This window comes from Camelus ferus, chromosome 1 (genome assembly GCF_009834535.1).
Source record: "Camelus ferus isolate YT-003-E chromosome 1, BCGSAC_Cfer_1.0, whole genome shotgun sequence".
NCBI classification, from domain to species: Eukaryota; Metazoa; Chordata; class Mammalia; order Artiodactyla; family Camelidae; genus Camelus; species Camelus ferus.
Genome location: NC_045696.1, coordinates 12593622 through 12618553, shown reverse-complemented (window position 1 = coordinate 12618553; position 24932 = coordinate 12593622).

The following is a 24932-nucleotide window of genomic DNA, read 5'->3' as shown; positions in this document are numbered from 1 at the left end:
TCTGGAGTGAACAGACATAGTGAGGCAGAGAAAAGACGCAGGGTTGACCGGGAAGAGAGCGGAGAAGGTAGAAACTGACACAGGAGGAATAGCCAGGTCACCCCAGCCACACAGGTTCAAGGAACAGCTGTTGCTGAGTGGGACCATCTCGTAGCCTGGAGTTCCCATTTCTCTTACTGCCCCAAGTATCCATCTAACAAGTACTCACGACTCGAGACAGCCTGTTAGACTGCTTCTTGCGACCGCAAGAAAGAACAGGGGCACAGAGGACCATCCGCGGGACAGACCGTGCACTCCCCGAGCGTTTCCCGGCTTCGTCTCATCCCCCATGCCTGTGGGGGTTCCGGGGACTTGGGCACAGTGGATTCGGCTCATCCTCCTCCTGTTACGTAAAGCGACCAGGTGACTGACTCATGGTAAACCCAGGCACCGAAAGATCCAGCAGCAGAAGACGCGAAGGCAGGGTTTCCCAACTTTGACCCTGCCTGATCCCAAACTGAGATTTTCATTAAAGTACTTGTGCCTGTCTTCTAAGCATTAACTTTTATAAGCTGATGTCAAGTAGAGTGTCATAAAAGGAATCTCTTTGGAAGAGGAGACAGAACACTCAACTTCTCTTACTGACCCCACCCCTTGGGAGGATTTTATCATTTTTGTGGCTGCTAGTTGGGAACACAATGCAGAAGGAGATGAATGGTTCTCAGCCAAGGGGAGACAATACTCCAGCGTCTCAGTAATGGAGGGTGGGTTTTTATTCTTTTTTTTTTTTTTTTTTTTTTGGTCTAAGATGGAGTAAAGTGCACAATTTTCTCGGGCAAAGAGGAGAATCAGAGTTTATGTCAGTCATTTGCAGCCTTGAGTACATAATGAAATTCCTTTTTAAAAATACCAATGCCTGCTTCTAGGCACACAGATTTTGATTTAATGGGTGTGTCAGGTGTGGTCTGGGAATCGGAAATTTTAAAAAAGCTTCTGTGTTTATGTCAATGTGCAGCCAAGACTGAGAATATTTGGTGTACACACACTTCATAATCCACACAATCACAGCCATCATCTTCCACGTCCCACCAATGCTCATACATGGGAACGTTATCTAGACGGAGGTATTTCTCTGACTTTATTTCCAAAATATTCTTTGGAAAAGACAAAATGCATTTAGAATGTATACATATAGAATACCACTTAAGTTTTATTTCCAAAATACATTTAGAGTTCACTTTCCCCCTTCATTAATGTTTCTTCCTAAAGTTAGAAGGAAGTTACAGAAATAATCAGTGATTCACTGAGTTTATCTGTCACCCACTCTGTGCCCAGCACTGTCCTATCAGCTACGCATGCTGTATTTTTTCACACCAGCCGTGGCATAATCTCCTGCTCTGTTTTCCAAGGTTAACGACAGATGGAAACTTGTACTCAGAACAGTCACACAATGTCCAAAACAAAGAATCAGTAGAACACCTGAACTTCAGTATCCCCTGTGGCAGTCCCCACGATGCTTGACCAGCGTGGTTTGACTGATGTAAATTCTCTCTGAATAACACATAACACTTTAAACAACAATAAACACCCCCTAAACCTAACCAAACAGCACTCTGATGTTCAATGGAGCTGGGAGAGTGGTTTGGAAAAATGTTCTGAGTTTATTGCAGGTGTTCACCATCAAAATGGAATCACATTTCCAAGGTTTTGTTTTGGAAGCTGGCATTCAGGAAGATTACAGAGATGTTTTATGGTGTAGTTCATTGCTTTCAGTTACCAAAATTCATTTCACTTCTATAAACGTATTATGGTATAAAGTGAATAGCCACAAAGTGTTTGTCAAATGGCCAAGCCTGTTAAGTCCTTGAAAAGGGAAACACCAAAGGAAAACCTTAGTGAGCTTAGTTAAAGTGAACCCACAAGGCATTGGGTTAGCCGTGCTACACCGGTGTTTAACCTTCGTAGCATCAGGCCAATGTTTCACAATAATAGTGATAATAGAATCTTCGTAGAAGTACTGTTGCAGTCTTCCAAGGGTAGATATCATGGAAACCCGTGTTTCTGAGTGGCTACTTAGTGATTTTAGCCTGGCCTGGCCTGGGTACGAACTCTTTTTCACATTTGTTCAGGAGCTGTCACTCACTAGCTGAAGCAGAACCTTCTCTGCATTGGTTCATTGGTTCACATTTAGGTCAGGGTGGGTTTGCAGACCTGCTGCTCTAGAGGAAGTAGCAAACATATATGGGCCTACTGTTGCTTAAAGAGCCTCTCCAATTATTCAGATCATTTGTATGTTGGCTGCCTCATGCCGAGTTTTAAGTAGGAATTGACACCTTTTAGTGGCAAGAAAGAAATTACTCTAGAATCTAGTTACCCTACCCTCATGCATTGTGAGTAATGTTGATTTTACTGATGCATTTGGAGAGGAAAGGCAGGATGCTCTCACACTTCAGGAAAATGGCCTAACATTTCATCAATGTCCCTTCCTTGTGTCCCTTCCCCCATGCCCCTCAGATCTCTGCCAAGTGGCTTGTCTTCTCGCCCTCTCCTTGCTACTGTTTATCTCCCCGGCCTTCCGTGGGCATCCATATCTCTCCTTTCCGTGTGAGTCTTAGCACCTCACAGCTGAACTCGCAGACTCAAATCCTTATAAAGCAGGAGGGCACTAAAAATAAAAAACAATCTTCTATCAGCAGGGTTGCCAGATTTGGCAAATAAAAATACCACCAATGTTGCATGGAACATACACACACTAAAAACTTGTTTGATGTTTGTCTGAAATTCACATTTAACTGGATGTAATTGGCAAGCCTAACAGTCACCTTCAGAATCCTTTCTGATCTTCTACCCTTGAATATTCTCTCGGAGTTAAAAGTTGATGATTGCCATAAAAATTTGCCAGGAGCTACGGGTTTACTATTTGATAGTTTCAAGTTTAGTACACAAGAGTGATGGTTATATATCTTTTTTGCCCTTCATCAATCTCTGGTGAAGATTGTCAAGGTCGAGCTTGACCTAGCTCTTTTAAGAAGTGGAAACATAAAGCAAAGAATGTTCCCCTGTGTAATTTGGTGCAGCCACTGTGGGAAACAGTATGGAAGTTCCTTAAAAAACTAAAAATGGAGTTATCATATGATCCAGCCATCCCACTTCTGGAAATAGACCCAGAGAAAACTCTAATTTGAAAAGACACATGCACCCCAATATTCATAGCAACACTATTTACAATAGCTAAGACATGGAAGCAACCTAAATGTCCATCGACTGAAGAATGGATAAAGAAGATGTGGTATATATGCACAATGGAATACTACTCAGCCATAAAAAGAATAAAATAATGCCATTTGCAGAAACATGGATGAAACTGGAGATGATCATACTAAGTGAAGTAAGTCAGAGAAAGACAAATATCATTTGATATCACTTATATATGAATCTAAAAAAAATGACACAAATGAATTTATTTACAAAACAGAAACAGACTCACAGACATAGAAAACAAACTTGTGGTTACCAGAGGGGAAAGGGAGTGGCAGGAATAAACTGGGAATTTGGGATTAGCAGATTCAAACTATTATATACAAAACAGATAAACAACAAGGACCTACTGTATAGCACAGGGAACTATATTCAATGCCTTGTAATAACCTATAATGAAAAAGAATATGAAAAAGAAAAAAAAATATATATAAATGTATGACTGAATCACTATGCTGTACACCACAAACTAACATAACATTGTAAATCAACTATAAAAAAAGAGTATTCTGTGCATGAGGACTGTTTTTGGTAAGCCACTCATCCAGTGGTACCCTGGGTACATCTGTGCCCTGAGTACATCTTCCTGCTTGACTTGACCCCATTCTTTCAACTTTCTGCATATGTTTGACTCCATTCAATAATAATAAACTGGAAATTGTGAAATTTAGTTAGATAACCTGAGTGTTTTATCTATAGACATTCAAGATCTGGATATGAGATATTAATTTTGAACTTTTTTTTTTTTTTAGTGTTTAGAATTGGATATTTGGTAGAGTGCAGAAAAAAATGTAAACGTGTGTTGTGGGGCCACACCTGCTTCTGGAATTGTCTGTTGAACTGGCAATGGTAGTCATTAGACATGGCAACTTCTTTTTCAGACATTTGTTCAGACATTTGGCAGGGCAGCAAGAGTTTTCATAAACTTTTTTTGCAGAAGAGGCCTTTTGGTCCGGCTCTCATTAACTGATACTCTGTAAAATTCTTACAAGGGCTTAACGTAAACATATTGAGAATTACTAAGTGAAATTATGTTATCAAATACTGTTTTTTAAGGTGTGGCTATAGAGGCACAGAAAATGCACTCTAAGTATGCTCTGAGTCTCTGCAAGGATCCTATTGTTTGGATTTTGGAAGGAAAGAAACTTAAGTTGATCAATTAGAAAGTCAGTTTTGGTTAAAGGAGGCGGATATTTGGCCACTGCACAAAATCCCAGCAACCAGTAGATATTTAGATTCTTAGTAAAATGAATCAGTTAAGTAAGTTGTCTTTCACAAATCAACACAAGGACTCTTTCTGTCTGTATGCTGATAAACTGTGATTAATCAAAAAAGACAGTCAAAACACGCTTTCGTAGCCAGGTGGAAGAACCATGACATGGTCTCGGGGTAAAGGGCTGGTGGGCTGTTTCCCATGAGGCTGGCAGGGTGGCATCATTGCCTGGTGGATGTCATATTCAGTCTGGCCTTCTGTCCTGGAGTCTTTTAAACTGGATTCTGGCAGAACACTGATCCATCGTGAGTAGACTGGTTAAATCCGCTCATGAGACGAAGGAATAAAATCAGAATGTCTCTGTCCGTCTCTCCAGCTGCATCTCCAGGCCTCTCTAATGTTTCTTCTGCTCCGGTCATGGAGGTTTTCTTTTAGTTCTTGAAGGTTCTATGCTCTTTATTTCCTATCAATATATTTATATGTTGTTCCTTTTTCAAGGGATGTTGATTTCCGCTATTGACACCCTCCCCCAGCCCCCATCTTTCTCTCTGTCTCTTCCTCTCTTTCTCTCTCTCACACACACACCTACACATGCACACAAGCACACACACGAGCTTGTGTAACCTCTTCTCACCTCCTCACTGCTCTGGTTTCATCTTGACCATTACTTCCGTAGGGAAACCTTCATGGACGGGGACATATTAGCCCCGTCCTCTCTGCTTGACCCCAGATAGGGTCCCCATGATGCATAAGCCTTCTCATGTGTGGCATTTATTATCCTTATAACTGCTTATTCAATGTCTACCTCTCCTGCTGGGTTTTAATGTCTATGAGGGCAGATAATCTAACACTGATGACGACATTATGACTATGAGATTAATCATGGCTCCCTCCTCTCCAGAGTCTTCTTTGCCCTTTGACAGGTTTGGGAACTCAGATCTTGCTTCTATGAGACAAATACACTCGCCATCAGTCAGCAACTTTCTCAGCGCTTCTCAAGAAAGATCAACATTTTATTTCTCGCTCTTTCAATGTGCTCATTCAACGATTTCTGCCCGTGTCCAAGCAGAGAGAAGAAGGAGCACCTGGTATCAGGACTTAGGGCATCTGCCAAAGTCCTAGGCTCCGGGGGTGGATGGTGTCTAACACAGATGCCCCCTGTTCTGGGCTGGCTCAGGTCTGACACTTGCCAGCTAACATGATTGGGCATTGTTACACTATAAACCAACTGGCCACCTGATTATTTTTAATTTTTTAATTAAAATTTATTTTATATACAATTTTAAAGGTTACACTCCATTTACAGTTATTACAAAATATTAGCTGTATTCCCCACGTGGTATAATACATCCTTGTATCATATCTTGCACCCAAGAGTTTGTACCTCCCACTCCCCCACCCCTAAATTTTCCCATCCTGCCGCTGGTAACCAGTAGTTTGTTCTCTACATCTGTGAGTCTGCTTCTTTGTTGTTGTTGTATTCACTAGTTTGTTGTATTTTTTTAGATTCCACATTTAAGAGATATCATGCAATACTTGTCTTTCTCTGTCTGACTTATTTCACTTAGCCTAATGCCCTCCAAGTCCATCCGTGTTGCTGTAAAGGACAAAATTTCATTCTCTTTTATGGTATTCCATTGCATGTATATATACCACATCTTCTTTATCCATTCATCTGTTGATGGACAGTTTGCTTCCATATCTTAACTGTAAATAATGCTGCTATGAACATTGGGATGCATGTATCTTTTTGAATTAGTGTTTTTGTTTCTTTTGGATGTATACCCAGGAGTGGGATTGCTGGATAATATGGCAGTTCTATTTGTAGTTTTTTGAGAAAACTCCACACTGCTTTTCACAGTGGCTGCACCAACTCACATTCCCACCAACAGTGTACTGAGGGTTCCCTTTTCTCCACATCCTCACCAGTGTTTATTATTTGTGCTCTTTTTGATGATAGCCATAGTGAGGTGAGATCTCATTGTGGTTTTGATTTGCGTTTCCCTGGTAATTATTGATGCTGGCCATCTGATTAGGAAAAAAAAATTCTTAGGGGGCTTTTTCAATGATTTTTCCCTTAATACTTTCATTTTAAAATAAGTTCCTTATAGTGCCTCTTCTCTCTAGGATGAGAAACCTTCATTTTGGTGAGGATGGAATAAGACTAAGCTGATCTTGCGGATTTCATTCTGGCTTTGTCGGGAGCTGGAAGGAGCTCTGGGTTTCAAAACCAGACAAGTTCTGCCACTGATGGCCCTGCCTGGGTCAGTTTCCTCTTTGACATGCTTTCTACAGTTCATTCTTATTAGAAATCTTGTGTTTAGTCTAGAGGGAAGGGCATGTGCTATGAAGGAGTCCAGGGTTCTTGAAATCCCATCTCCACTGTTAGTGCATGTACGACCATAAACAAGTGACCTCAACATTCTGAGCCTCAGTTTCCACTTCTGTAAAATGGGATAACATTGGCACTCCCTAAATAGTTGTTGTGAGGCTTAGATGAGATAGGTAATCCATGCAAAGATTTCAGAGATCCTGGTATACGAGAATCACTCACTAAATTGTTACTCATATTCGTAAAATGCGATGAATAATACCTTCTACCAGGGTTGTTGAGAGGGTCTGGAAAGAAGGCACATGTCGAGGGCAACCTGCATGTCTGGCCATGTCCCTGTCCAGTGAAAGTAAGTTGTCTTCCCTTCTCTTTGCACTTCCACTTCAGACAATGATACATTTTCCTGAAAACTAGAATGGGCCTCCTTGCTTAGATAGTTCCGAGAACACAACACATTTTCTTTCTTTTGAAAATTATTTTTTTCCTTCTGTCAAAACTGGTAAGTGATCATTATTGCACTGATGTTTTCATGGCCAGCCTGTAACCCATACCCTATGATTTTGCCTGATTCCTTCATCCTTTCCACTCTCGTGTATTTCTTGGAGCGATTTTGGTCTCGAGTGATTCTGAGTTGTTTTACTTGTGGGTCTCATCTGGGTTATTTTTTTCTTGTTGTTGTTTTTGTGTTTTTGTTTTTGTTTTTCTCATCTATGTTATTTAGATCTTGGCAATCTCAAAGACAATGATAGCTATTCCAATTTTTGCTTGTCTCTTCTATCATCTAGTAGGTATGGGACTCCTCAATTTTTAAACATGTTACACTTTGAAATTTCTTTGATTTCTTTTATTTAAAAAAATGACATCGGCAGTTCATTTGGTTGTTAGTTTGATTCCCTTTAAGCAGAACAAATTTGAATTCTGAGCCTCCTAGCGAAACTTCAGATCAGATGCCGCCTTATGTTTCATTCATTGGAAAATTAGGAGCTTTAGAGAAGAAAGCCTTCCTTTATTTGATGTGTGTGTGTGTGTGTTTTAATATAGAACCAATGTTGATATTACTTACATTGATCTCTATGGCAACAAAGATGCTACTTGCAAGTTTTTAATTTACTCGGGTATGTTTGTTTTGATTGAATGCTCTTAGTCCTCGTAAGTTTTGGTCAATATGTGCCTTTACCAAAAGCCATTGCTAGTGGATAGTGTATTTTCCAAGAGAGGCTTTGTTTTCACTTTTTTATAGCATTTACTTGAGCTTTCACTTTCTCAAGGAGAGTTATAGTCATGCCTTCCCTTCTCCCACATTTGTTGTTGCAGTCACTCTTCCCCCTGAAGAGGTTTTGGGTCGTGAGACTGGCCTCCAGGAATTCCATTAAGATTGACTGTGGTCCCATATGGATTCATTCTTTGATTCTGACGCTGCATTCCCTTCACTCAGAGTTGCTTCCTACTGCAAGTAGAAATCTTGTCTTCTTGCAACAAGATGGTAGTTGACAGCTCTCTGAGTGGTTTTTCTCTACTTCTTTGCTATGTTAAGTCTGTAGCCACACTGGCTCTTCTGTAAAGTTCCAGTCTTCTCAACCGCCTCATGACAACAATTTTTGAAAAATTAGATCATTGGCTTATTCAAATTCCATCTGGGAAAGATTTTTTTTCTAATATTAAGTGTTCCCTATCCTAAAATCAATGGATGCAGCATCAAGAGATGTCTAAACAGAAGAAATATCTGCCACATTTGCATTTTAAGTATTTTTCTTTTGGTAATTCAAGCTTCTTCTATCAGCAGTTAGAAGTCTTATGAGATATTCTTTTCTTCCCAGCTATTTTGAATTATAATTGACAAATAAATTGTAAGATATTTAAAGTGTACAATGTGATAATTTAATATATGTATACATTATGAAAGAATTCTCTCCATTGAGTTAATTAACATATCCATCACCCGACATATTTCCTTTTTTTAAAAAATTTTTTATTGATTTATAATCATTTTACAATGTTGTGTCAAATTCCAGTGTACAGCACAATTTTTCAATTATACATGAACATATATATATTCATTGTCACATTTTTTTCTCTGTGAGCTACCATAAGATCTTGTATATATTTCGCTGTGCTATACAGTATAATCTTGTTTATCTATTCTACAATTTTGAAATCCCAGTCTATATCTTCCCACCCCTCACCACCTTGGCAACCACAAGTTACATTCTATGTCTGTGAGTCTATTTCTGTTCTGTATTTATGCTTGCTTTGTTTGTTCGTTTGTTTAGATTCCACATTTGAGCTATCTCATATGGTATTTTTCTTTCTCTTTCTGGCTTACTTCACTTAGAATGACATTCTCCAGAAGCATCCATGTTGCTGCAAATGGCGTTATGTTGTCAGTTTTTATGGCTGAGTAGTATTCCATTGTATAAGTATACCACAGCTTCTTTATCCAGTCATCTGTTGATGGACGTGTAGGCTATTTCCATGTCTTGGCTATTGTAAATAATGCTGCTATGAACATTGGGGTGCAGGTGTCATCCTAAAGTAGGGTTCCTTTTTTCTGGATCATATTTCCTTTTTTTGATAACATTTCAACTCTGTTCTCTTAGCAAGTTTCAAACTTAACACTGCTGTGCTGTAAGCTCTAGTCACCATGTCACATATTAGATCCTTAGAACTTATCATCTTATAACTGAAAGTTTGCACCCTTTTACCAAACTTTTCCTGTTTCCCCCACCCTCAACCCCTGGCAACCACCTTTCTACTCTCTATTTCTATGAGTTTACCTTTAAAAAAAAACTCCACATATAAGTGATACCATGAAGTATTTTTCTTCCTCTCTCTGGCATATTTCACTTAGCCTAATGCCTTCAAATTCTATCCATGCTGTCACAAATGACATGATTTCCTTCTTTTTTAAGGCTGATTAATGTTTCATTATATATACATATATATGTGTGATGTACATATAACACATTTTCTCTGTCTATTCATCCATTGACTGACTTCATTTGTTTCTATACTTGGCTTTTGTGAATAATGCTGCTTTTTAAGAATATAAGCATTATCTTCATAGAGACATTTTGAATATTGATTTTAATCATCTGATCAATTTTTCTTACATCAATGTAAATGTATTATTTGGCAAGAGAGAACATCAGTATTTCTGCAAAATTACAATTCTGTAATGGGGTATTAGATTAATTTTTATCTTTTTTGCATTTTATTATATTATTTATTGATTGATTGATGTATAGTTGATTTACAATATTATATTAGTTTCAGGTCTACAACATAATGATTCAATATTTTTATAGATTATACTACATTTAAAGTTATTACAAAATAATGGTCATATTTCCCTGTAATATACAATATATCCTTGCTGCTTATCTATTTCATACATGGTAGCTTATGTGTCTTAATTGTATACCACTATCTCCCCCTCCCTATTTCCTCTTCTTTACTGGCAACCATTAGTTTGTTATCTATACCTGTGAGTCTGTTTCTGTTTTGTTTTATGTTTTAGATATCACATGTAACTTATAATACAGAGTATTTGTCTTTCTCTGTCTGACTTATTTCACTAGTCATAATACTCTCTAGGTCCATCCATGCTTTTGAAAATGCCAGAATTTCAATCTTTTTTATGGCTGAGTAATATTCCATTGTGTGGAATATAATCTTTTTTATCCATTCATATGTTGATGGCCACTTAGGTTGCTTCCAAATCTTGGCTATTGTAAATAATGCTGCTATGAACACTGGGGTGCATATATCTTTTTGGATTAGTATTAACATTTCATTTGGATATACACCTAGCAGAGGAATTGCTGGATCATGTGGCAGTTCTATTTTTAGTTTTTTTAGGAATTTCCATACTGTTTTCCATAGTGAATGCACAAATTCACACTCCCATCAACAGTGTACAAGGGTTCCCTTTTCACCATATCTTTGCCAACATTTGTTATTTGTAGACTTTTTGATGATGGCCATTCTGACCATTGTAAGTTGATAGCTCATTACCTCATTGTGGTTTTGATTTGCATGTCCCTGACTAGCCATGTTGAACATCTTTTGATGTACCTGTTAGCCATCTGTATGTCTTCTACGGAAAAATATCTATTCAGATCTTCTGCCAGTTTTATTAATTAGGTGGTTTGTTTTTTTTTGATATTAACTTGTATGAGCTATTTATATATTTTGATATTAATCCCTTATTAGGTCAAATCATTTGCAAGTATTTTCTCCCATTCTGTAGGTCATCTTTTTGAAAAGATAGATATCAACTATACTTTAATAAAATTTTTTTTAAAAGTTCTCAGTTTTCTTGTTGTGAGTTCTTTATAAATTAGGGATATTACACTTTTTTTCTAGTGCATATATGACAACAATTACCTAAAAGTTTTTTCAAACTATTCATTTATTCTTTTATGACATGCAGAATTTAAATTTTCTTAAATTTACTTAAGTATTCATATTTTCCTTTTGGATAAGTATAATTCAATGTGTATTAGTGAAAGCACAATGTATTACATTTATCATATATATATTAAACTAAATGAGCACATATATAAAATAAGGTATTGACTCATGCAGTTATGCAGGCTGAGAAGTCCCATGACCTGCCATCTCAGGCTGGAGATCCAGGAGAGCTGGTGGTGTAATTCACAGCCGTGAGAACCAAGAGCCAATGGTGTAGATTCCAGTCTGGATCTGAAGCCCTGAGAAACAGGATTGCTGAAGGAAGGAAAAGATCCGTGTTCTAGCTCAAGTAGTCAGGAAGAGAGAGAGAGAATTCAAACCTCCTTGCCTTTTTATTCTATTCAGGTCCCCAATGGATTGGATGATGCCCACCCGCATTGAGGAGGTCCATCTGCTTTGCTCAGCTCACTAATTCAAATGTAATCTCTTCTGGAAACATCTCTGTAGACACAATGAGAAAAAATGTTTAACAAGTTATCTAGGTAACTCTTTATCTAGTCAAGTTGACACATAAAATTAACCATCACAAGGTCCATTTCTTTGGTCTAAAATGCCTATAAATGTTGAGCATTAAACACAAGTATTTTGGACAAAGATATTTTGAAAATATTTTAGGCACAGATATTTTCCTAATGTTATGTATAAATTATGATATTAGATGCAGTTCAGTTCTCTATGTGTCAAGTAAGATAATCGAAATAAAGAAGAAAAATGACCAAAGGCATAAAGTCACTCTCAGTTGAGATTACACTGCAAAAATTAGGACTATCCAATTTTGAAAAGTCAAAAGGGAGAATGGTTAAGGTATGATAAATACTGATTTTGGTGTTTGAGCACCCTTTTGATTTTGAATGAAGTAGTTTTTGTGTTAAGAATCTTAGGTGGTCCTAATGGAACTGGATAGTAAAAAAGTCAACTTAGCAGGTTGCCCACACCCAGTACTTTCCAGAGAAAGGTTGACCTTTGCCGGCTCCTGGGAGGTAACCTCCAAGCTTTTGGAGTATCTTACTTGATAAGAGCATCTCTGTTCACCTGGAAGCAGCATCAGCTTGACCTCTAGAGGGATGGGAGTCTGAAGCTCAACCCAGTGGGCAGCCAGCCCAGACACCAAGGCTCAGGTGAGCTTCCCTAGCAGGTAATACTCTGTGCTTATTGCCGCACACTGTTGCTGGGAGAATTAAGCTGTCCCCGTGAATCTACTGCAAGAGGACCACTGGAAGCTTATGCCTAGTTTCTCCTGGAGTTTACCTTCTTCCACTGATGATTTTAATCTGAATCGTCTTGATATATAATGAACCATAATTGTAAGCATAACAGTTCCCTTGAGCTGAGTCATTCCAGTGAATTACTGAGGACCTCTGAACACAGGAGCATACCTTGAAACCCCTAGCATGGCTTTGTAAGTGGCCACAAAGATGAAGAAGATCTTAGGGATGGATAAATAGGTTGCAAGGCCCTGAAGTTAAAAAGCCAGAACAAGAGGCATACAAAACTGCATTCTGGTCTTCAGGGAATACCCTGAATTGATAGGGAGTTCACCTGTAGGTTGAGGTTGAGCAGTGGGAGGGGCTTTAAAATAGACACCATGAAATGCTACTTTAATGCCTGCTCAACTGGCCTTAAGTGAACATAGCCCATGTTCCTTGAGATAGGGCCTTGGGGAAAAAAACTGAAAGGTGAGACTAATAAAGCCATCTTAGTAGAAGTTATTTAGGACCTGAAGAGTGAAAGGACCATGCTTTTGGGAAACCCTGAAGATCCATAACCACGGTGACAGAGCTCTTGCTATCTCAGTGAAAAGCCTTGACTGCAGACAAGTGCAGCCTGTCTGGAGGCCCTGGTGGTAGATGAATGATGTCAACAAGCAGTGATGTCAGAGTCACAGCTCAGGAGCAATATCGAGGGTGGATCAAGAGCCAGAGAATCCGGGGCAGATAAAGGCCACCAATAGGGAAGGATGGTGTCAAACACAGCCACGGAAGAACTATAGTGCCAGCTTAGAGGAATGCCTAAGTTTCCCAGGATTCTTCCAGGCAGTTGGGACTTGAGAGATTCAAACAACTTCTTTGTTGCATAGACATTGAGTGGTTTACTCACCTCTTGCCACTTTAGCGAGTAAAACCTTAGTTCACAAAATATTGTTATCTCTTTGAATCTCAAGATTTGAAGGAACTTTAAATGTTGTTTACTTTAGTCTCCCATAGTTAGCCAAGCAGAACCCAGTGAGGTTTTTCCACATCGGTATCTGGTCCTGAGCTATGATATTTATACCGAGAATCTGGTCCTTACTGAGTACAGAGGCTCTTCCTGCTGTGGAAGCTTTCAGTTTGAGGAGTTTTATTTGTTCAAAATGGCACACATGATCGGTTGGCAGAGGGTGTTACATGCCTAGTGGAAAATCATGTGCCAATAAAAGAGGAAATTCTCAGGCAGCAGCAACATTAATTTCAAATATAGATGACATTTTAAAAAAATTATAAAGAAGAGAAAATGATCATAAGCCCCTCTTGCATACTCAAAGGGGGCCAGAAGCTAAGTCTCAGGTAGGGGTTTGGAGTTAAATTCCTCCACCTTATAAAGAAATAGGCATCTCGGGGTTGTCCCTTGATGCTGGAGATATTGGGAGTTGAAAGAAGAGTGAATGCAGGGAAGGTGTAGAGAGGAAGTGCCTGAGAAACGTGGCAGGAGGCCATGGCCCATGGAGACACAAGACCCATGAGAAATAACTGTGGCGTAGCTAAGAATTTTCAGAAACAGGGTGTCTGATATTCAATACGAAGTTCTTATTTTCCTTTCTGGTATGTTGAGACCTAATCCCCTTACCAAAGTATAATTTTCAAAAATCTAAAATCATTATTCTCTTATACAAATTTTACATAATTCACAGTTTGAATTAATGTTTAAAGGTTAATTTAAAGATAATCTGTATAAAGGATATAGCTACACACACACACACACACGTTTAGGTAATCCAGAATGCTGAAATTGATGCAAATTTGAGTAGTATTGTTCAGGGCAATAAAATGTATTATTTGGGATCATCATTTTTACACAGTTCAAATCAATTGTATTTCTGCTGGAAGAATTCACCTATGTCATTATCAGTTTTCTACAGCTTCCTCCTACAGGGCTGCAAAATATTCTAGCCGATGGAAAGACAGCCAAAGGTGCATACCCCCGGCTGATCTGCTAGACTATCCCAGCACTGCACAGAAAGGGTACCCCGTAAATACTTTTGCAATTACTTCACCATTTTCTAAGTCTTTGCTAATTATCTTGATATCCTCCAGAACCCTTCAACTGCCCATAAAATTCTGTTACAGCAGCCACATTTTAATGATACTCTGTGAAAATAAAAATGGAATGAGTGTGGACAAATGTGGGACAAAATAGAACCAAAGATAACAGACACAAAGAATGCCGGATTGTAAATGGATGCATCCAAGACTCAAGCTGAGAGTGGGATTTGAGCAGATATCTTCAGGAATTTCAAGGAACATTGCAGCTTTCACAGCGTTTGGGATTAGGGACTGAATTTTATTTAGATAGTTAAAGGGGGTCTCAGAAGGCTTATGGACAATTGGGTTGATGGGTTTTTTGAATAGCAGAATTTGTGAGAAAGGAGGAGAGACCTTAAATGGACTCTGATCTTTTCCTCCCAATAAGGAACATTTTTAGGTTTCAAGAAAGGGAACACATGATAATTAAAAGAACTTTTATAGATAATACTTTTACATGGTTCAAAATATCAAACTGATAAAACGTATCAGAAAAAAATAAATGAACAAAATATAAAAAATAAAATCAATAAGAATCGATACCAATGTTAAAAAAATCAGTGGAAACGTAAAAACGTATTAAGAAGTCTTGTTCACACTCATGTTCCTGTCCATCCTGAGGGTAACATTTCATCACATTTTTGTATATCCTTCTATTGTTTTTATTTAGACATAGAGATTCTTATTTTTCTCCCTGTTTAACGATAAATTAGCATCTTTTATGCTGATTTGGACCTTACCTTCTGTTTAGCATATCTTGGAAATCTTTCCATGTCAATACTTAGAGGTCTTCCTCACTCTTTATGACAGCTGCACAGTGTACCATTGTGTGGTTGCACTGTAGGTCATTTTACCATTCCCTTATACATGGGATTGTTGTTAATTTTTTTACATTAAGTATGATGCTAAAATAAATAATCTTGAACATGCAACATTTCCTGTGAGTGGAGGTATAACTTTAAGGTAAATTCCCACAAGTGGGATTTCGGGGTCAAAGTGTAGTCTACTGCAGTTAGTTGCATTTTGATAATTGCTCTCTTTTAGGGGTTGTGCCATTCTGTGCTCTTATCAGTAATAATGAGAAGGGGGCATAATTCCCCACTTCTTGCTATGCTGCATAGTCTCCCTTTATTTCTCCTGATCCACTCTTTAGAATTATCCATACCAATCTGTGCCCTGGTGTTGCCAGCTATTAGGTCTTGTCTTACCATGGGAAGAATTCAGAGACGAGACATGGAGGTCGAGAAAGTAAAGAGAGAATTTATTAAGCAGTAGATAGTACACTCAGGAGGAGAGTGGGCAGGCTCAGGTGAGCAGCTGCATTGAGTTTCTTTGGCAAGTTGGTTATATAGGGTGTGAAAATGAATGAGTGTTCTAACTTCATTGACTTATATGCAGCTGTCCGGTTTTCCCAATACCACTTGCTGAAGAGACTGTCTTTTCTCCATTGTATATTCTTGCCTCCCTTGTCAAAGATTAATTGACCAAAAGTCTGTGGGTTTATTTCTGGGTTCTCTATTCTGTTCCATTGATTCGTATATTTGTCTTTGTACCAGAACCACACTGTTTTGATTACTGTAGCTCTGTAGGATTTTCTGAAGTTTGGGAGGGTTATTCCTCCAGCTTCCTTCTTTTTAATCCAGTATTGCCTTGGCAATTCAGTGTCTTTTGTGGTTCCATATAAATTTTAGGATTATTTGTACTTGTTCTGCAAAAAATGTCCTCGGTAGTTTAGACACTAAATTCTGCATTGAAAAAAACCGAATGGGTGGATTATCTATTGCGGAGGGAAGGATTTGGGGTCATATTCTCTGATTTTCATCCCAGCTCCACCTTCCTGAGGGGAGGAGAGATTTTTGTCCTTATTTAGTCTGGATTGAAAGTGTTCTGGTGTTGGCACGTGAAGGGTACTCCTAATCTGCAAGGCTAATTTTATTGTAACGAAGCCATAATGAGCAAAGGATACATTTGGACACTGGAGATTCCTGCCCTTTCCCATCTTTCTTTGCCTACCTCTAGGACACTTGTCACCCCAAAATGTGTGATCTCTTATCAGTCCTGAGGTCCCTCCTGTTCTCTATCTGCCCAAGGGCCCCTTATATTCATTTGAAAACCTGTACATAAGTGTTTATAGAAGTGTTATTTGTAATAACCTAAAACTGGAATCTGTCCATTTGTCCTTCAACAGGTGAATGACTAAACAAACTATGGACACACATATGGAGGAATACTACCCAGCAACAAAAAGGAACAGACTATTGATAGACATAATGACTTGGACAAATCTCCAGGGAATTATGCTGAGTGAAAAAAGCCAGTCCTCAAAAGTTGCATAACTGTATAATTCCACTTACACAAGGATGCCTCAGAGATATTGTGGGTTTGGTTCTGGACCACGGCAATAAAGTAAATATCACAATAAAGTGTGTCACACAAATGTTTTGCTTTCCCAGTGCATATAAAATTACGTTTGCAATATACTGTAGTCTGTTAAGTGTACAGTAGCATTATATCTGACAAAACAATGTACATACCTTAATTAAAAATATTTTATTGCTAAAAAATGCAAACTACCATCTGTACCTTCAGTGAGTCATGGTAGTAACATCAAAGATCACTGATTGCAGATCACCTTAAGAAATACAATAATAACAAAAAAGTTTGAAATATTGTGTGAATTACCAAAATGAATGTGACACAGAGACATGAAGTGATCAGACATTGTTGGAAAAATGGTTCTGGTAGACTTGCTTGGCACAGAGTTGCCACCACCTTCAATTTATGAAAAACATAGCATCTGCAAAGTGAAGTACAGTGAGGTGCATGAAACGAAGTATGTCTGCATAATATTTTGAAATGACAATATTTTAGAAATGGAGGACAGGTTAGTGGTTGCCAAAGGCTGGGGATGTGAGGTAGAGGGTGGGGTAAAGGAGGTGTATGTGGTCACATGATGACAACACGAGAGATTCTCATGGTGTCAAAATTGTGTATTTTGCAAAATGTTGTTGAGAGAAAATGCACAGTGTACAAAGGATGTCTCTGTATTATTTTTTATAAATGCATGTGAATTTATAATTATCTCAATAAAAATTTCATTTAGAAAAGTTCTTTATTCCCACTCATTTGAGTTTCTAACTTTTTAATGTATTAAATTTGCTATGTATTTGTGCCTGTTCTGAGACACTCTATTTTATTTTACTAATTATTCTTACATCTAGACAACGTGAAGATTTTGAACTTGCTGTTTCTGAAGGATGGGTGATCTATAAATAGAAAATTTGAAGACTCACTTATCACACCACTACCTGAGGGGGATTATTTTAAAAAATGGCTCCAACAATCTACCTCATCCTACATGCCCTTTTCCATCAAGAGGTAGAGTCTACTCTCTCTTCTTTGTGTGAGGACGAGCCTGTTCCACAGAACAGTGAAAGTCATGATGTGTGATTTCTAGTCTAAGGCTTTAAGAGCCGTTGCAGCCTCCTTTTTTGCCCTCTTGGAAATAAGTCACATGCAAAGGGGCTCTAGATAGACTACTGAATTATGAGAGACCAGATGGAGAGAAGATTTTCCAGCCTTCCATCCATCTTCGCTAAAGCCCAGACACCTGGGTGGTGCCATCTTGGAATTCTGCAGCTCAGCCCAGTCACCAGCTCAGTGTAGTCCCATGTGAGTCCAGGTCAGACAAGCAGAAGAAGCACTTACTCAATCTATAGCATTATGAGAATAAATTCATATTGTTTTGAGCCAATAGGTTTTGGCATGGTCTGCTATGTCACAATAGATATTTTATAGATGTGAATATAGCAGAGGCATTATAGGCACTCATAGTCTAAGGTGAAAAGACTTTTTCAATTAAGTTAATTTTTATTAAATACCTACTACGTGACCAGCCATAACATAGGTGACATAGGAGACGCATTAAATGAGATAATGTATGTGAAACATGCTTTTTTAGGTAGTAAAGGACTTTTCACATTGAAGGCCATTGCATTGGCATCACTTGCAGTAGGAAAACGAGTTAAAGGAAAGTGAAGATGGAAAAGGAATGGAGAGGGAAAAAGGAAAAGACAGAGGCAGATGAGGAGATAGGAGAGGGCCTGAGAGGAGAGAAAATGGTGCAAAATCATCATGAAAAATGGTGCGGTGTGGGTAAAGATGAGAGATGAGGAGAAGAAAAGAGTCAGAGATATGAAACAGTATTGAGGAGGAGAGGGAAAAAGCTGAAGGTGAAAAACAGGGGAAGTACTGAGACAAGTCTGTCAAAAGAGATGAACTGTATTTACCACATTTTGCATTTGTTTTGCAGATTTCAGGAAAAGTTTGTTCTGCCTTTTGAAAATTTGATATTCAGTGAACTTATTATGAGGGTTTAAAAACAAGCTTTAATATCAGTAGTGTACTTAGATAAAACTAAAATTTAATTTTTTTCTGCTTCAGGACAAAATTTTCTTGGACTATTTGGTCTGTTATTGATAAGACGGAAAGATTTTTATGTTTTAAGTAATCTGCCTAGAACAAAAAAGACTACGTTTTATCAAAATAATTTCATATGCTTCATGTCTGATTACTTAAGAAAACAGCCTTCTCTAAAGTATATTATTTTGGTTTTTTTCATAATTATGTAACTTTCTATATCTGTCTGTAAAGCACTTAATTGTCACTTTGGTTAAAAAAATAAAATTTCATACTCAAGGAAATTATGGGAAACCTATCAATTTAGGACAGTTCTTTTGTACTATTGAAATCATTTTCAAACTTTAAAATCTATTTTACTTATTTTTTTATTGAGATATAATTAAGATATAATGTCTATTAGTTTCAGGTGTACAACATAAAATTTAATATTTGAATAATTTGTGAAATGATCACCACAATAAGTCTAGTCCATCACCACACGTAGCTAAAAATTTTTTTTCTTATAGTGAGAACTTTTTAAGATCTACTCTTTTAGCAACTTTTAAATATACAATACAATATTATTAAATATAGTCTCCCTGCTGTATGTTACATCCACAGGATTTATTTATTACTGTAACTGGAAGTTTTTACCTTCTGACCACCTTCACCCATTTCATCCACCCCACCACCCTGACCTCTGGCAACCACTTATCTGTTCTCTGTATAACCTTTTTTTTTAAAAATAAAGATTCTCATGGGATTTTAGAGGTCTTGTCCAGAAGTAAAGCTACTATTTAGAATTTGAAAATTTGCTTTGGAATTTTAATGGTGTTTTATAGGTTTAAGAGCCTCATTAACTTTGGTGAGTAAATAAATGAATTCACTAGCTAAGATTTGGAAAATCTCTTTGAAATCAAACACTATTTGATTTCATGATCTGGAGGTCAAGACGGGTTTATACTCTAAGAGCAAAATCCTTTATCTGTGACCAGTTTCCTTCCCCGAACAAATATGTTCTTTAATTCTGTTGTGACTGTTGTTTGCTTGCCCTAAGTTGTCCCATCCCCTTTTCCTTGAGGCTTTATTTTGTCCTGGTGTCCCCTCCCCATGAGTGCAGGATAGACAACAGGCTCTTGTGGACCCCAGGGAGTGAATTATGACTGGTTTAAAGCAATCATAATGGATTCATTCCCTCCCCAGGTACTGATTTAGGGAATGGGCGTGTGACTAAATCTAGCCAATAGGACCCGACAAGAAGTCAATTGGGGGAGCTTCTGGAAATTTCCTTGCTAAAATATTTAAGGCATAGGAGGAAACTACCCACCTCTCACTACATATTGCTATGTTTAGAGCTGTCATCTGATGCTGCTGCAGCCATATTTTGACTATAAGGGGAGTCACATGATGTACTGAGGATGATGAAACTGAAATATAGAGAATACCGAAGTCTTTGATAATATTGTTTCTCCACTCAGTTAAAGTACCCTGCATTGCCCTATCTCAAGGTTTCTTATTGTTTGAGCTACTTCCAGTTGGATCTTCTATGACTTACATCAAAAGCATCCTGTCAGATACATGAAATGCTTACAGAAAACCAAAGAAACACATTTTAGTGAAAAACATGTTCAACAGTAAATAGAATAATCATAGTCCTTCCCCTACACTGCCCACACTTGTGTGAGTTTCTCCCAGAATAGGATTATACACAGTAGCCTTGGATGTAATGGAGCAACTGTTCTTTGAATTGCATCTCACTCTGCTTCTGCTGTGAGGTGGGCTGGTGCAGCTGCACACTGCTGTGGCAGGTGAGCCCCTGGCTTAAGCCAGAGTTCAAGGATTACAAATGCAAATGAATAAAAAAGATGTGGGGGGTGTGTGTGTGTGTGTGTGTATATATGCATATATATAGACACATATATACAATGGAATACTACACAGCTATGAAAAAGAATGAAAATTTGCCATTTGCAACAACATGGATGGACTTGGAGGGTATTATGTTAAGTGAAATAAGACAGAGAAAGACAAATACTGTATGATTTCACTTACATGTGGAATCTAAAAAAAGCAACAAATTAGTGAATATAACAAACAAGGTGACTCACAGATATAAAGAACAAACTAGAGGAAAAGGGGGAGGCAATTAAGAGGTACAAACTATTATGTATAAAAAAAACTACAAAGATTTGTTATACAACACAGGGAATGTAGCCAATGTTTTGTAATAACTATAAATGGCATATAACCTTTAAAAATTATGAATCATTATGTTGTAACCTATAACTTAAATAATGTTTTACATCAACTCTACTTCAATAAAAAACATAAATATTAAATGAATGAATAAATAAATAAATAAATAAATAAATAAATAAATAAATAAATGTAGTAAAATGTAGTAAAATAAAGGAAAAGAATGCAAATGATAAGGAACACTTGGGAATCTGCTCTGATTTCTTTTTCTACAAAAATAAATCTCACAGCATCTGAAAGATTTGTACCAGCCTCGATATTTGTAAGCAGAATCCCAGCCACAAATTACAGCCTGGTAGTTTTCCTGCTCTAGGACATCAGGTTTCTGGTCATAGGAAAACAACATCAAACCAGACTGGTGAGGCCTCGGCTTTCAGGGAGTCGCGGTGGAGAGGCTGGTGCACAACCCAGGACAGCATCGCAGTGGGATTTCCCAGAGATGGTCCCTGTCTCTGGATTCCTCTTTGCAATTACTCTTACTACACATGGCTGGTGACCTTAGTCTGAATTATTTACATGATCTCAATTGCACACTGTAGGTATTTGATATGCAGTTACGAGAATAGTCCCTATCTTTGCTGAAAAACAAACTCTTCTTTCCCACCCAGGGCATATTCTCGGTGACTATTCTATTAAAACAATGTTTTAGATTTTTAAAGTTAGGTTAAAAGTTAGAATCTAATTTTATATCCAGTGGCTAACACCTATAAATCTCAAACTTCCAAATTTATTCCTTCCTACTCTCTTTCCCCTGAAACCATAAGATTGTTTACTACATCTGCAAAAACAAATTTCTTCTGTATAGCACAGGGAACCAAATTCAATATCTTGTAATAATCTTTAATGAAAAAGAATATGAAAATGAATATATGTATGCATGACTGGGATATTATGCTGTACACCAGAAACTGACACGTTGTAACTGACTATACTTCAGTAAAAAATGTTAGAATCTATTAATATGTTCCTATGTTTCTTTATAGGAGATCAGTTCTGTGTCCTTATTGAGCTCTGTATTCCTGGTTGCTAAAGATGCCTAGTGTGCACCAGGGTTTCAAACGTCACTTGTAGATGATAAATGAGGGAGTTACTGACTAAGGGAACAAGTGGGGGAGTTTGAAACACAGCATTTATGGAAGAGTCTACCTTAATTAATTATTAGCTAGCTTGCCCGCAAGCACCTAAAATCAGGCCAAATATCCAGTGCATTATTCACCCACTTTGGACTGTTTTATCTGGTGTGATCCCAATTCAAGACAGCACACACATCAGAAAATGTTTTGCTTATCTCCTGGCACTTAACTGGAACTCAGAATTTAGACTAGAGGAGAGAAGGCCCTGGAACTATTTGTTCTAACTGATTGAGGTTTGGGTTTCATAATTATTGAAATGAGCAAACCCCTTCAAACAAACCAAGAAAACAAGTGGAAAAACAATTTCTATCTGATCAAACCTGTATGATTTCATGTAACTGAATCAGTCTTTGTCGGGTGCTTACCAATTCCAGGAACCCTGTCAGTTTCCTGGGAAGCAAAATGTATAAGATGCTATCTGTTCCACTGAAGGCATCTTAACTCAGGAAGACAGACACAGACAAATAACTATCACATAAAGCAAGGTGATCATTATAAATCCTCAGTGAAGATAGAAGCAACGTCTTGGAAGAAAAGAGCAGCATTTAGTTAATGGTGATGAAGAATTAGGAACAGTTTCATGGAGGAAAGTGGTATCTGAGTTAGGTATTGAATGATAAGGATGATTTGGGGAGACAGGGAAGGGGATTAAAGGACATCTCAGGCTCAAAAAATTATTTGAACAAAAATTTCCCAAAACATTAGAATTTAAAAAGATATTAAATGAGATCATAATTATAATTCATTCCAGATCGTTCCTTTGACATGGAGCAGTTAAGAACATTCTAAGGTATAAATAACCTCTGCCCAGAATTGGATACAATCTGGAGTAAGTTTTTAAAAAACTGACATAACGATTAATAATTCTTACGGCATTAAGACAGTGTAATGAGCTGTCATAACCAGAGACCAGCCAGGCACCATTTTAAACAAGCTGAATTTGCCCCATAAGAATATTTAAAGGCCAATTAAAATATTTTCTTCAGTTGATACAGTGTTTTCAAAGTTTACCTGTAAATCCCGTAATGTAAACAAAGATGTTCTGGACTGAAGTTGACTTATGAGCTATTCTTTTTTGACATTTAGGGCTTGCTTAATATAGACATGATTGGAATATATGTTTTGCTACTGAAGTCTTTTGGATTTGTCTCCTGACTAACTGGGCTTTGATTTCAGAATCACAGAGCAATGCATTTGCTCCATATTGTCTTTTCTGTTCTTGCAGACCCCAGAGAATACACTGTTTGAGTGTGATGGAAATTATTTCACTTTCTCTTGATTTATGGTTAGCAGAGAGTATTTAAGACTGGCATCAGGTTACAGGGTTTTCTTTCCCCCTTTCAAAGTTTCTCACTGCAACAGCATGTTCTAGGGCAACCACTCCCCCACCCCCCCCTTTCCTGGGACAAGATTCCCAGAAGCATCAGTCCTGTAAGTGATGGGTGTGGAAGTGACAGTTGGTTTGCTGGGTACACTGTTCCCTAAATAGTGCCCAGAGAGCATTTTGTTCCAAGCAGGGTGCTGTCCTCTCAGGAGAGTCTTTGAAAATCTGTTTGTCTTTTATTCACATCCTCTCTGCTCCCTAAAAGGACTTGGGGTGCCTTGCAGTGAATTATTCACATAGGAATACTAAAATGAACATAGAAAATAAAAACCCACCGTAAAGAATGGAGTGGGCAGTGAGAGATGTGCCAACCAGATGGAACCCCTAGAGCTGGTGCCTGGAGCTCAGCTCTGTTGACATACTAGGCTGGGTAATCGTGGGGAGACTCTCTTGGGCATCTCAGGATAATTGGCAGTGTCTCTGGCCTCTGTTCCCTAGATGCTGGTAGTCGTCCCCAGCTGTGATAGCCAAAAGTATCTCCAGACATTGCCAAATATCCCCTGGGGGTGCAACTCACCTCCGATTGAGAATATCTGCCTGAGACAAATGAGAAAACATCTGACTTCATAATTCCAACCCATCTATCCCCACATAGTAACTCCAGCAATGGAAGCTCCAGTATGGTAGCACAGCACTTGCCTGTGATGTTTCTTGTTCACACAGCACAGTGGTGGTGACCACAGACCAGGATGTGAGTCTTGGCTTGCCACATGCCAGCTGAGTGGCCGCTGTGTCTCAGTGTCCCATCTATAAAATGGGAATAACAGGGTTATTTGTGAGAATGAGCTGACTTTCTTCTAAAGCACTTATCACCGGGCCTGGCATGTAGTAAGTGTTCTTTAAATTCTAGTGAGTAGGGTGTGCATCTTTTTTTTTAAAAAATCTTTCTCCATCTTGCATCATGGAGAAGGTAAGAGAGGAGAGGTGGTCTCTGACACTGACTCCAAGTGGAGGAAGAGACAGATAGAGAATAATTATACTCAGGGGATATCCCAGGAAGAGTGTTTGGAAAGATCTGAGTGTTTTGCAGACCTCAGTGTCTTGTCATTGGGAAACCTCATTCCCCTTCCTCTTCCCTTCACCTGGAAACAGGTAAAACTGACCAGGTGAGGAAAGCTCACGAAGAAGAGCCTGAAGGGAAGGGAATAAGGCTCTTAAGAAGACTTAGGTGACCATGGGATGTAGGAAGAGGGAAAGTCCCAAAGGGTTTTTTTTTCCTACCAGC